The sequence below is a fragment of the Nasonia vitripennis genome, chromosome 2 (genome assembly GCF_009193385.2).
Source record: "Nasonia vitripennis strain AsymCx chromosome 2, Nvit_psr_1.1, whole genome shotgun sequence".
Taxonomy (NCBI): Eukaryota; Metazoa; Arthropoda; class Insecta; order Hymenoptera; family Pteromalidae; genus Nasonia; species Nasonia vitripennis.
Window position 1 is genome coordinate 9441460 of NC_045758.1, and position 12942 is coordinate 9454401.

The window sequence follows — 12942 nt, forward strand, 5'->3', positions numbered from 1 at the left end:
ATCGCGCCCGCCTGTTTCCTTACGTTAGAATACTCTTCTACGGTCCTATCGCTTCTATTGTGTAAGCTATCTAATTTAGCCTTTTTGCGCCTTTCAAACCAGAGTTCGCTCTCTTCGTCAAACCATGGTTTGCTCTTTGGTTTTTTCTTTTTACCCAGTACTTTGTTCGCGGCCTCTTTTACCGTTTTTTCGATGTTCCCCCATAAGCTATTCGATTCGTCATTCCCCTCCGGCGATGTGTTTGCTTCTTCAAGTGCCTGAAACCTGTTATTAATTTCTATCTGGTACCTAATTCTTTCTGTTCTATCTCGTAGCTTTTCAATATCGAAGCTTTCTACCTTGTTTGTTCGCTTACTATTTTGATTTGCTACTATTCTAGCTCTTAATTTGGCTACTACTAGGAAGTGATCCGAGTCGCTATCTACCCCTCTGTGAGCCCTTACGTCGAGAACATTAGTATGATGTCTTTTTTCAATGAGAAAATGATCGATTTGGTTCTGTGTGGCCCCGTCCGGCGATATCCACGTTGCTTTGTTTATCTCCTTGTGCTTAAAACACGAAGTTTTGATTATAAGATATTTTGCTGCCGCGAAATTTATGACCCTAATACCGTTATCGTTGCTGGCTTCGTGCAGGCTTTCCTTCCCTATAGTAGGCCTAAACATTTCCTCCCTACCTATTTTAGCATTGAAATCGCCTAATACTATTCTTGTGTCGTAAGCCGCGAACTGATCGATTACCTGCTCTAAAGTTTCGTAATAGAGATCCTTATTTTCTTCTTCTTTGTCCTCCGTAGGACAGTGTACATTAATAAATACATATCTACATATACCATTCACCTTCGATGATGATGTACGAGAGCCTATCATTGACAAATTTGAAACTTTTAACCGAATGTATGATGCTTTTGCTTAGGAGAAATCCGGTGCCTAGGGATCCCCCGCTCCCGGCCCCATACAGGTACGTGAAGTTACCCGATGCTAGTACTCCGCCATCTGGCCACCGCGATTCCTGTATTGCTACCAAATCTAGATTGTACCTATCAGCTTCCTTTATGAGTTCTATAAACGCGCCTGCTCAGTATAGACTGCGAACATTCCAAGTTCCGACCCTTAAGTCCCTTTTGGTTTGGTTTTGATTATTTTGAGCCATGATAGTATGTTAAACCCTGTTCCAATCGCAAGTGAGTCGACCGTTCTAGAGGTGATAACCCCCATACCTCTCCAGAACTAAGTATGAGAGCTTTCCGACTTTGACGAGGACAGTGTCAACTCGTCGTCAGACACACTACGGTTTCATTCTCGCATCCTAACGCCCCCCTGCAAGGCAGCGGGCTTTCGCTGGCATCGTTGTCGCGTAAGACCAGGTGACGAATCATTCTACAGATCCCCTTTCGGGACAGTTGTCATCGCTCCCGCATCCATAACATAGCAGGATTTTTGCCCATTTTTGTAATGTGTGATGAAAGAGATAGATTAAGAGATAAGAGATAATGTGAAGAGTTTTTTGTTGTAGTGCTTGCGTAGTGTTTCTAGATGAATGCGTTCGACAGTGTGGGCTCATCACAATCCACGCCTGTTCCTATCGGCTGTCCGCGACTGCTTATTCAATTTATTCGCAGCTAACCTCTTTCTCAGGGGCTATTCCTCTATCCGCTACCTGAGGACACGCTGTGTAGTGGTGATAGGCACCCAAGACCCGCTTAGAGTAGCGGCATTGTAACAGAATGTACCTACCACCAAAAAAAGAAAGAAAGAGAGAGAGAGAGAGAGCAACGATAATGAGTTATTGAACCCTCTGTCGAACATTCGGAAAAAAAACGGTAGAAAAAGGACGAGATTGGATAAAATCGGCGGAGAAACCCAAGCAAACAGACAGAGAAGCAGAAAAAAGAGCAATTGCCGGGGATTGTCGAGTCCACGGCGTATATTAATGTGCATAACCCTATTGGTTCGTTAAATAACAATGCCACACTTGAAAAACCAAAAATAAAATACGGTGCTCCGACCCCTTGAAAATTGCAAAAATACACGCTCCAAATATACTACAGTTGTCGAGGCGAAAGAGCAGATAAAGACAAAGTCACCCGCACACGCAGAGGAATGCTCGCAAAGGATATAGCGGCGACTCTCTCTCTCTCTCTCTCTCTCTCTCTCTCTCTCTCTCTCTCTCTCTCTCTTCTCGTGTTCCGGCGTTGCCGCACCCTCTTGGGGCTTGACATGCGCCATGACCCGCGTTATGTTGCCGGCACGTTTCCTCGCGCGCGTCTCATCATCGCGCTCAGCCGACAATATTGTACGCGCATACGCACTTTCTCTCTCCCTCTTCTCGCCGGCGCGTATATATACGTATATTAGCCGCAGCCCTCTCTCTCTCTCTCTCTCTCTCTCTCTCTCTGTGCCTTGGACAAACGCACAAAAGAGGCCTTCGTCAATCACCGTACTGTAGGCTTCTATGGGCGCGCGTACACGCGAATTGCCCGCGTCAGTCATGCAGCCGAGTAGAAATTGCCCAGGTGCTGTATATATCTATACAGAGAGAGGGAGAATTTCTCGAGAGCTTCAATGTTTTTTTATACAGCTTGCTGGAGGGATTAATTGTCGGATTGCGAGATCTTGTCAGGCTGCTGACAGCTTTGGACGCGCAGCCGGATGAGACCTACATTTTTTTTCTATACCCTATATACATTTATATGCCGAGGTAAAAGAAGATTATATGTTTGAAATCGACGAAAGACGGCGATTACTTCTAACTATTGCCGAGAGATTTCGAGGCTTTAGCTCTGGATTTATCCGAAATATGTATATATACGCGCATCAAGTAGTAAGATCCTGGCTCGAGTCAGACGCCGCGCGATCGAGCTATACGTCAGTATACAGCTTATGCATTAAGCTCTTGGTGAAATATGCCTTAACAGTTTTGACTCGACAACTTTTGGAAATTAAAATCAAACATTCGCATAGTACAAGCCCCTTGATATACGTATAGGTATATACAGAGCACTTCAAAGCTCGGTGTGAGCTTGCCCGTGGCATTCGGTGTTCGTAACAGTGTCTCGCTGGCGTCGGACTGCTTTATTGTCCCGGTATACTGCGAGAGAGAGGGGAAGAGGGCTGCATTGTACACGTCTCGGAGCCTTGGTGCGCGCTGATTGAGAGAACGATGCGTAAAAGCTGCTGCTCCTCCATTACGTCGCTTCAACCGGTGTACGTGTTAGGCGATCCGGCAAATGAAGGGATGAAGCGCTACTGATGCGACGCTTTGTGCGCGGAGTTCCCGGAACTTTGACTCCGTGCGCCTATACGCGATGTTTTTTAATCCGATTATTATACTTTTTCGCCGAAAAGAATTGATATCCGACGAAAGAGCTGCGTTCGACGAAACGAACGGCCTACGTTTTGATTTCGAACGCGACTCACGTGTGCAGCTCGATCGAGGATCCTCGGAACTCGGCGACTGAATTTTCGCGACCCGATATATTCTGATCGATATATGCCCTGGATGAAAAATTTCATTTAGTCGAGTCTATTCAAGTGAACTTTTCGAAAAAAATCGCAGGGAAATTTATTCCAACCGAATTCACTTTTTTGTCGTATACTCGACTCTATCTCTCTCACTCGGTGAAAAAAGTCGAAAACACGCATTTAATTCACCGTAGGCATCGTTTAATCTAAACGTGTCACTGAACACGCCACGCTTTTTTTTAATCCTGGAATTCCACGAATGTCTGATGCGAATATCGCGCGTCGATGAAGCGCAGTGGAAAGAGAAAGGGAGAGCGCGAGTCGGAGCTTTTTGTAAAAAGCTCGAGTGAGACGTTCGATCTCCAGGAGCTTGTGTACGAGCGCAGAGAACACGATTGATTGAGTCCGTTTGCGTAATTGACAGGCTACTGGTGATGCTGCTACTCAACAAACCTGCGTTGGCAAACACGACGTGAGGGTGAGAGAGAGGACATTCGCGACGCGCTCGATGAATTTTAAATCATCTTTGATAATTTGGCCGTGTCGAGCGAGTTGAAAATTTTCCTAAACGAACGTGCAATTAAAAGCGCATTTATCGAGTTTCGCGGAGAATCGAATAAGTGCCTTTTTGAATGGATGTATGTTGAGAATGTATATGGGATTTCGCGTATTCGCGCTTCTTCTAAACGTCATTGGGTTATGCAAACAATGAAGTAATTTAGTCAATGTTGTTTCTGTTAAAGGCGCAAATTAAACTCTGAAAGATAGCGACTCAAATGTCTTCTCGTCAACGTTTAAATTAAACGAAATTCAAGAGAAACGCGTTTGCAATCGAGCGCGAAAGCAGCTTCATTCAAATTCAAGTTTAATTAACGTCTTGCGCGCGCTGGTGGGTTCTGGCTTAGTCGCGAGTGTAACGAAACTGACGAATGCTTCTTGAGTCGCGCTTACTCCGTTTCGTTTACATCACCGAACGCCACGTGAATACAAGCAGCTGATAAAGAAATCGAATTAGTGCCTTTTGCTGTAATGGATTTAAATCGAGCTTTAACAGAATTAAATTACTGTGCACTGATCGATAATAAAGTTCTGATCGATCACTTTTCACAATTTAAATCCAGCTTATATTAATTTACCTGGACTTCCTATGTTTATTATTTATTCTTTATGAAAAAAAATCATGCAAATATTATTTTTTAGCCAATGAATTTCTCTCTCTCTCCCTCTCTCTCTCCGTGACCAAATCCGTTGTTCCTTTATGACTTCCATTTTCCACAAAGGCAATATTTTACACAAAAAAGAGAATAACGATACAACGGATGAATTCTTTTCCACAATAACGTCAATGAATTATTCCAATAAATTATTCCCAGAAAAAAAATACACGTTTTTCATACCGCGACCACAGCTTTCCGCAGCGTTCGCAACAATACCACAATAAAGCATCCATCCAATCCTAATCATCCCAGCACACCCAACTCTTTTCACTACATATACGCGCACCGACGCAAATCCCCCTAACGAATCGCCGTTAGTTTCGTCAATTCGCTAATGAAAGCTCGAGGCTTCCCCTGCAAAGGGGATTATATTGGTAAATCCCGGGTGTTCCTCTATACTTCCACACCCGACCCCATGTACGCACACACGGCCCATCAGAAGATTTAACGCTGTCGTTCGCGCATAACCGCGCCGTTTCCGCAAATGCGTCCGACTGCGTGCAATAGCGCGGCGCGGCCATGGCTTGCTGTTATTCGATAAATCTATTATTATGCGCGAACCTCCCGCTGCTGGGCGAGATTAATTTGCCCGAATGAATTTACGAGATTTCGCCCTGGCGATAGCTCTACTGCTATCAGTGACGCGGACAACACGTGGAAAATACCTGGCTTTCTGGGGATCGAAAGCTCTGGGATTTATTGGAGGATGTGCTGTTGGAAAAAGCGCGATCGATGGCGTTTGATTCGTAAGTGATACGCGAGGTGTAATTACAACGATCGTTTTCTATGTCTGTTGAGCAAGCGAGCTTAACTCGCTTCATAACTTTGACGATATTTGTTAAAGCCGCATAGTTAAAACGTAATAACGCGCGTTTCAGACAGCGAGCAAGTTCGAATGAAATTGAGTCGCACAGAGAACTACGCGGTCATCAAAATTCATGAAAACTTATCCAAGTTCTTCGTTCGAATGTAATATTCATGTTATAATTCAACGCGTGTATTCCGTTAACCTCGTCGTCATCCGCAGACTGCGCAGCTTAATTCAGTTCGAGCAAATTAATTCAACTCCGCTTTTTATTCAATTCTCGCATAGTATGCGAACTGATTTAACGATCGATTAACGGATGAGCACGTCATATGCCTCACTGTACCGTACGATCCACCCAAGCGCACTTCCACCCACTCTTGGCCAAATATATTAATTTAAGTTTTACGATTAATATTCTCAAGTGTATATAACCAAACTAAACACCCGTCAGAAATTTATACACCCCATGAATCCCCGTTTAGGTGCCTCGTATAAAGTCCGAATAGCTCATCAGCTGTCGCTAAAATTGTCTCAAAATCGCTGCCACATCCCCTTCGTCATATTTTCCTCCGCGGCAACTTAATAGCGTAGGCGTATACGTGATCGCGGAAAGGGGGAAGATATATGAGGACCTAATGCGTTCATTCTTTCGCCTATGCTGTATATACATGGATTTATGTAGGATATGCGCAGTCCCGTCGTTAATGTCGTCCGCGAGCGGCTATGGCGTGACATTTTAGGCGGGACTATATACACGAGTTGTGACTCTCGAACCGCTTCGTCTTTTCCGATACGTCCGCGCGACACGAGGAAATTGTATCTTCCACTTTTTTAGAAAAAAAAGAATGCTTTTACACGATTGATGGCGAATCCAAAAGTACGCTTTTGATCAAGGATAGAGACCATTTAGAGCGGCTTTCAGGAAATACGACGGGAGTCGTGCTACGCTAAATGAGACGCTTTTATCGCGAGGACGTAGTGCAATTTGACTAATCTTTATTAGCCCGAATTAGACCGAAAGTGCATCGGGCGGAATTAAACATTTGCTCATTAGTCGGTGCACTTTGCGCCGCGGAGCTCTCAGCAGTGTCTACTCCGCTAAATCTAAAATCGCCAAACTTCGTCAAAACAATTCCGAAATCTAATAACGCTTCCGCGACTGCAGTAATTTCCGCTTAATCTTTGTTCAATTTCGAGAGAGCTGTACAAAGTTAGAGTGTATAGCGCAGCTAGCGTATATGTGTCAAAACAACGCATTAACGTACGTATAACTTCTGTTTCAGAATCATCGCCAGCGCATCCGCAGGATTGTTCTCTCCGTTCAAAGTGAGTAGATACGCTTAAATAATCTTATAAATCCTACGAGTAAACACCATACGTATTGTAGATGCATAAGGCTCGTTCGTCTCTCTCCTCGGTCCGCGCGCGCGAAATGGAATCTCGCCAACTTTGGCTGTTGCTCGGGAAAATGGAAGGTGTAACGACCGACGGATCTAACTATGGAAGAGAGAGAGAGAGAGAGAGAGAGAGAGAGAGAGAGAGAGAGAGAGAGAGAGAGAGAGAGAGAGAGAGAGAGAGAGAGAGAGAGAGAGAGAGAGAGAGAGAGAGAGAGAGAGAGAGAGAGAGAGAGAGAGAGAGAGAGAGAGAGAGGATATCGCGCCTTCGATACTCGCATCGTCGTTGTCTTTTACGACTGGTATACGGGTCGAGGAATTGTGCGAGCAATGGGCCGTTTTACACGGCCTTCGAGATTGAATGTTTTTCTTACCTTTGCTCGATGGCTAGCGGACCTCGGAGAGTGTTATTGCTCTTCGTTCTTTTTTTCAACAGTCGCGTATACGTATACGCGTTTTGATTGAGTGTGTCGCGTTCTAAAATTTGGCAGCGAAATTGAACTTGAGTATAGATGAAAAATCGCAGAGGAAATGAAGTTGCCCCTCGCAGGCGTTTATCTGCGTTCGTAAAAGAAGAAAATGTCACAGGGTATCGACGTTCGTCCGATTTTTATCAAACCGATTTCGGAGCTTTCGTTGAATTGACTTTAAACTGAAGTATAATATAGATACCAGTATGCAGTAGTTACAGATCCCAATATAATTATCTCGCGTCTCCTTTTCTCGGCAAACAAAGCTGGACAGCGGCGTCTATAGCGATTAGCTCGAAAGCCGTTTAAAGAACTTTAATTGACTTTCGCGACTCGAATTATTAATTGCTTTTTAATTATCCAACTTTGCCCCGAAGCATCCGGCTCTTCATAGATATCGCACAGTATCGCGACAAATGAGATGGAACGTCCGATGCATCCTTGATCGCCATATTTTAACGTCTGAGCCGTTCAAGACCTAATCTACTGGAAATAAAAGGAATTACGTTCTCACTGCAATGAACAACCGTTGATAATTCACCGAGGCAAACATTATCTCGAAAATCCAAATCTAGCCAGCCTACACATCTAAACCGGAAAATCACCCTCTCAGCCAACAGACAAAGCCTATATACGACCAATCTCACACAGCCTCGCCAGTCGCAGTCTTGTGTGTCTGTATCATGTGTGTATACGTACACACTTGGCACAGTCGAAAGAAAACAAGCTTTCGGTTTAAAGCGGCTGCTCCATTATCCTAATACTCTTTTACGAGCAAACGGCGAGTATCGACCTCCTGCGCTGCCGCGAGCTATAGGGAGCGCCGTTTTGGGCCATGGCTCCTTTGCCATTTGTCGATCTTCTTCTTCTTTTTCTTTTGCTCGCCCGCCTCCGCAGTCTCTGCGATGCTGTTGAACTCTCGGGAGCGACTCGAGACGTCCGATGGAATTAGAATAATGATAAACCTTATATCTCGATCCTCGGGCTGCAATAAGCTTTCTCGTAAAAATTCAACGTTTCGCTGCATGAGTTTACTTAGTTTTCCATTAACTCTTTCAATGTAGCTCTGCGCATAGGTGAGTGCATTTATTCATTCAAAACAGAGCTTTTCCTTAGATTTGTGATGCAGCGGATAAACTCATTGTCGGCGATATAGCCGCGCGTAAATTTTCATAAAGGCAAGGTCAGGGCCGAGAAATCGAATGTCTAAATAATATAAAAGGCAATCAATAGCGTAATAAAGCGAAATGTGGTTTTTATGTCTGATTCAGGGAGAGATGATCGATAGCACTGGAATCATATAACCGCCACTCGAGCTTGCGGCCCGAAAAGCGAGGCTCACTGCTAAAAACGAATTTTTTTGGGTTGCTGTTTGTTTAGTATGAAAACAAAATTGAGAGGATTTGGCCTCTATGTCGGATTCAATTCATTTGTTGCTTTGAACTAAGCCAACATGGGCGATATTTTTATTCAATATTGAAATAGAGACTTTCGTGGAAGCGAAACTAGATTAAAAAAAGAACAAGAGGAAACAAACGAATTTCCAGAGCTGCTCTCACTCATTCGAAGTGGGGATAAAAGTCTCGTTTTCGTTGAGGATTCGGTGAAAATCGGCCTTTTTATCAACACCAAGAAGAAAACTCCCGAAATACACACAGAAAAAAAAAAACATTACCATCAGAACTTTTTCCGTTTACACCCTCGAGTTTAATTCCGAACTCACGAAATCGTGAAAGCGACGCTCCACAAAACGAAGCCTTTTTTCGAAATCTCGCGCGCAAACATATGCGTCCTATGCACGAATAAACGTCGAGAGAGCTTCCTATAAAATCGGAGGGCGGCGTATAAAATACTTTGTGTATGCATACTATCGTATCGCAGGTAGTGCGCGGGTTTAAAAAAAAGAGAGCGAAGCACGAAAATAATAAAAAGAAGGGAAAAAGGCAGATAAAGGAACGAGTCAAACAAAACGCGTCGGCGTATGGGGACGAAAAAAAGCGTAAGAGAAAGAGAGAGAGAGATAGCGCTGCCAGTATACAGACACGAATGAGCCATGATGCCTCGCTTGTTTGCTTTTTCATTGCGCAAGCTTTGAATCACGAGGCGCCGAACCATGCGGGCTTTTATCGATCGTTAATTACGAACTGATCGCGGGAACAGCTTCATCTTATTGCTATTATTAGATCGGCTGTATACCGCGCCGCCGCGGGAGAAGTTCTGGTCCGTAAAATGCGAAAACTTTTTTCTCGCGCGCACTGCTAGGGCTTATTGCGCTCGTCGATCCGCGGCTGGCTTAATTATTTTTTAGTTTATGGCGTATAAACAGCTCGGAAAATGAGGCCGTCAAAGCTTGCGTTAATTAGAAAAATGTTTGTTTTATCAGTCTTTTTTCGGAAATAGAACTGAAAACAAAGGATTATCTTTCATATCATAATATCATGCTCCTGCTTTATATTCATAATACGCGATCTAATCAAGGTAAACATAATCATACGGTAACCATATACACTTGATATTCAGAATTTCGAAAATCGCCCACCGCGGATACACGGCACATCATTTCACACGCAATTACCGCGCCCCGAATAACGCAGAGCTTGAATAATCCAAAGCTCGGTGCTGTAACCTACATGGAAAAGAAAAACTCACTTCCCTGCATTATCGTGCCTCTGTGCGCCTCAAAGAAAGCGGGGCAAAACTGACTCACAATGCAAAAAAAGAGCGCACGAGGAATTGTAAAACCGAGAGATTTCTTAGGGGCGACCAACTGCCGCGAAATGTACTTATACACACGTATAAGACACAGGGCGGCAGTACAGGCGCTAAGCGAATGTCACGCCGAAGAATTATCGTCCGGCACGCGAACACGCCTCCGCGCGTCATAATACCCGTGAAATATTGTATACACAAGAAGGTGACGCTGAAAATGCCTCGAGACTCGCGGTTCAAAGTGCTGCGTACTTTTAATCACGCTGCTTAACGCAGCTTCATTACACGCACCGAAGGTACAGTGCGCTAAATTGCATGTTGTACGCAGGGATGACTCTGCTGGCGACAACGAGCTTGTTAAAATTTCGCCACTGCGGCGAGAGGAATTAAGTCGAGGAGAGAAAGAGCTACAGTGCAATTATTGGGTGAAACGTGTGCAAACAGAGCTGTGAAGAGCAGCGCGAGTTCTTTTTTTTTTTTTGACGGGAAATTAATATTTCAAGCGAACGGAAAGTCGACGAAGAGAGAGCATCGGGTTTCGCTTGCGGAAGGAAGGAATTGAATTTAAAGCCAATATTTGATATTTGATATTACCGCCGCACGGCTAGACTGCATGGTGGATTATAAAAGCTTTCTATCATCTGGAAATGTTACTCCAGTGTTAATTGGAAAGCTTGTTACATTACAGTTAGCCGGTACGGGCTAATGATGGATTCGGTTACACGACTTTGACGCGAGCTTTTTCCTCTCGTTAAGGGGCCGGCGACATTTTTAGAGTACAATACGCGCTGACGCGCGAGACGAGCAACTTTTAACGAGTTATTATTTCTCTCACGCTTATAATTTCTAAAATGCCACACCGAAATCCCGAGCCGACGAGCTTATATCGGTATATTCGGGTAAACGAAAGCGGAAGTTCGCTTCGTTATACACGAACGTCTCGGAGTGGATCAGAAAAACTTTTCGATCAAAATGCAAATATACCGAGTTTCAATTACACCGCCGCGAGAGTTTTAAACTTGCTCGCGATCGTTTATCGCTGAGAGGCAGGCTAACCTCCTTACAATTGTAGATTCGCCCTCTGTGTTTATTTACACGGGCGCGCGTAAATGCACGCCTCTCTCTCTCTCTCTCTCTCTCTCTCTCTCTCTCTCTCTGTCTCTCTCTCTCTCTCTCTCTCTCTCTCTCTCTCTGTCTCTCTCTCTCTCTCTCTCTGTCTCTCTCTCTCTCTCTCTCTCTCTCTCTTGAGAGTTCCTTTTTTTCTCATCGCGACCGATCCATATCGCAGGATATGTTATTTTTCGAAGCATCGTGCCGCGGGTCTGCTCTACCGTGCAAATATAGGTATGATTACGGCTGCCGCATGTTTTCGGGAGCATAATGAACGCCTCCGGCCAGGTGCCCGTATAATTGAAGTTTGCAGAGCGGGCAAATGTTTGGCGAGTTATGATTGCGAGCTTGCGATGTGCATATTTTGGTGGTATAGCCGGAAAAGAACACAACAAAAATCATACAAATAGCCTACATATGATGACTCCTTGCCGAGGAAAAAAGCTCTGAATGCGCGGAATTTCGGCAGCCGCACCCAGTGAGAGACTATAAAAGGGGGAAATCTCGTGGTCGCACGAGGGCTTCGTAAATTCGCGGCGTGACACAGTGCCTCAATTTCCGCCGTGACCCGCCTCTTCCCGCTATACTGTAAACGAGAGAGAGAGAGAGAGAGAGAGAGAGAGAGAGAGAGAGAGAGAGAGAGAGAGAGAGAGAGTCGGTGCAATAGTCGAGCTTTTTTTTTTTAAAGTAGAGCTCTCGTGGAGCTTTTGTACAGTACGATCGCGGTTTCGAATACGTGATATGCGGTTTGGAGAGTATTGCATGCTATACACATTTTTTGATCGATTTCCGAGCTTTCTCACAGCACGTCATTGATACAAGTTTATACACACTCGTGTCAAAGTGTTTTATGAGGTATGGAGAGCGGTGCCCCCCGATGCTTATCAAATAATTGTACCTCGCGATAAGTCGAATCCGTGAAGTTTTGTAGTATTTAACGGCCGGCAATTAAGGCTCCCAGTGTGTATACGTGTGTCGAGCGAAGTGGCTAGTAAATTTCAGCTACGACAGATCTAATCTTATCTAATCTCCGCTGCTTCGCGTCCACTCTTTCCTCATCCGTCCACCTAAATTATCCTAATTTTACAACACCGCGCGCACCGAACAAAACGATCGCGAGTGCGCGTAATCGCGTGAAATTACAAAACTCATCCGGCAAGCTCGCGGCGAAAAGCAAACGCAAACTTTTTTAATATCGCGTGATATTTGAATTTTTCCCGCCGGCGCGGCGGGCGAATTGCAAAAAGCGCGAAATTTACGCAATCACGTATAAACGCAGAAAAATAAAAGAAACGGCTATACGCGTATAGAACAATGCGAAGCAACGATAAATACACTCACAGCTCTCCCAAGCTGGAATGCGCGTTATGATAATAGCCGGCAGCGCGCGCTCTAAGTGCTATATACAGGGGCGGAAAAAAATGGCTAAGCGTAGCAGCCGTAAACGTATTTCACGAGCGCGCGTCGTCGTATTCCGAAGCGCGAGATGAAAAAGAGAAATATTTATAAATCACGCGCGCCGCACGATAATTGCGGCGATAAAAGATCTTGCGCGCGTGCTTTCGAATCATCGCGTCTACACTCGTAAATTCAGCTTCGAGAATTAAAGCGGATTTAATCCATCCCAGGCGTTACGCTTGACGATGCGATACGCGCACGCGAGCAGGTGTCAAGCTTAATCTCCTTTCATTTTTAAAAGATAACACGGAGGCGCGCGGCGTCTACGCAGTGTACGAGGCATTTATATCGTGCGCCGCGGCTGTGTGCTCT

At 44.7% G+C, this 12942-nt stretch overlaps 1 protein-coding gene across 1 annotated transcript in view; it reads left to right on the top strand.

Moving 5' to 3' along the window:
* The window catches only part of LOC100116106 (somatostatin receptor type 2), an 87167-nt gene that overhangs the window by 11670 nt on the left and 62555 nt on the right, over positions 1–12942 (top strand). Inside the window, exon 2 of the mRNA XM_031922804.2 lies at positions 6773–6815. The gene's annotated coding sequence lies outside the window, so the exon portion shown is untranslated. The remainder of the gene's footprint in view (positions 1–6772; positions 6816–12942) is intronic.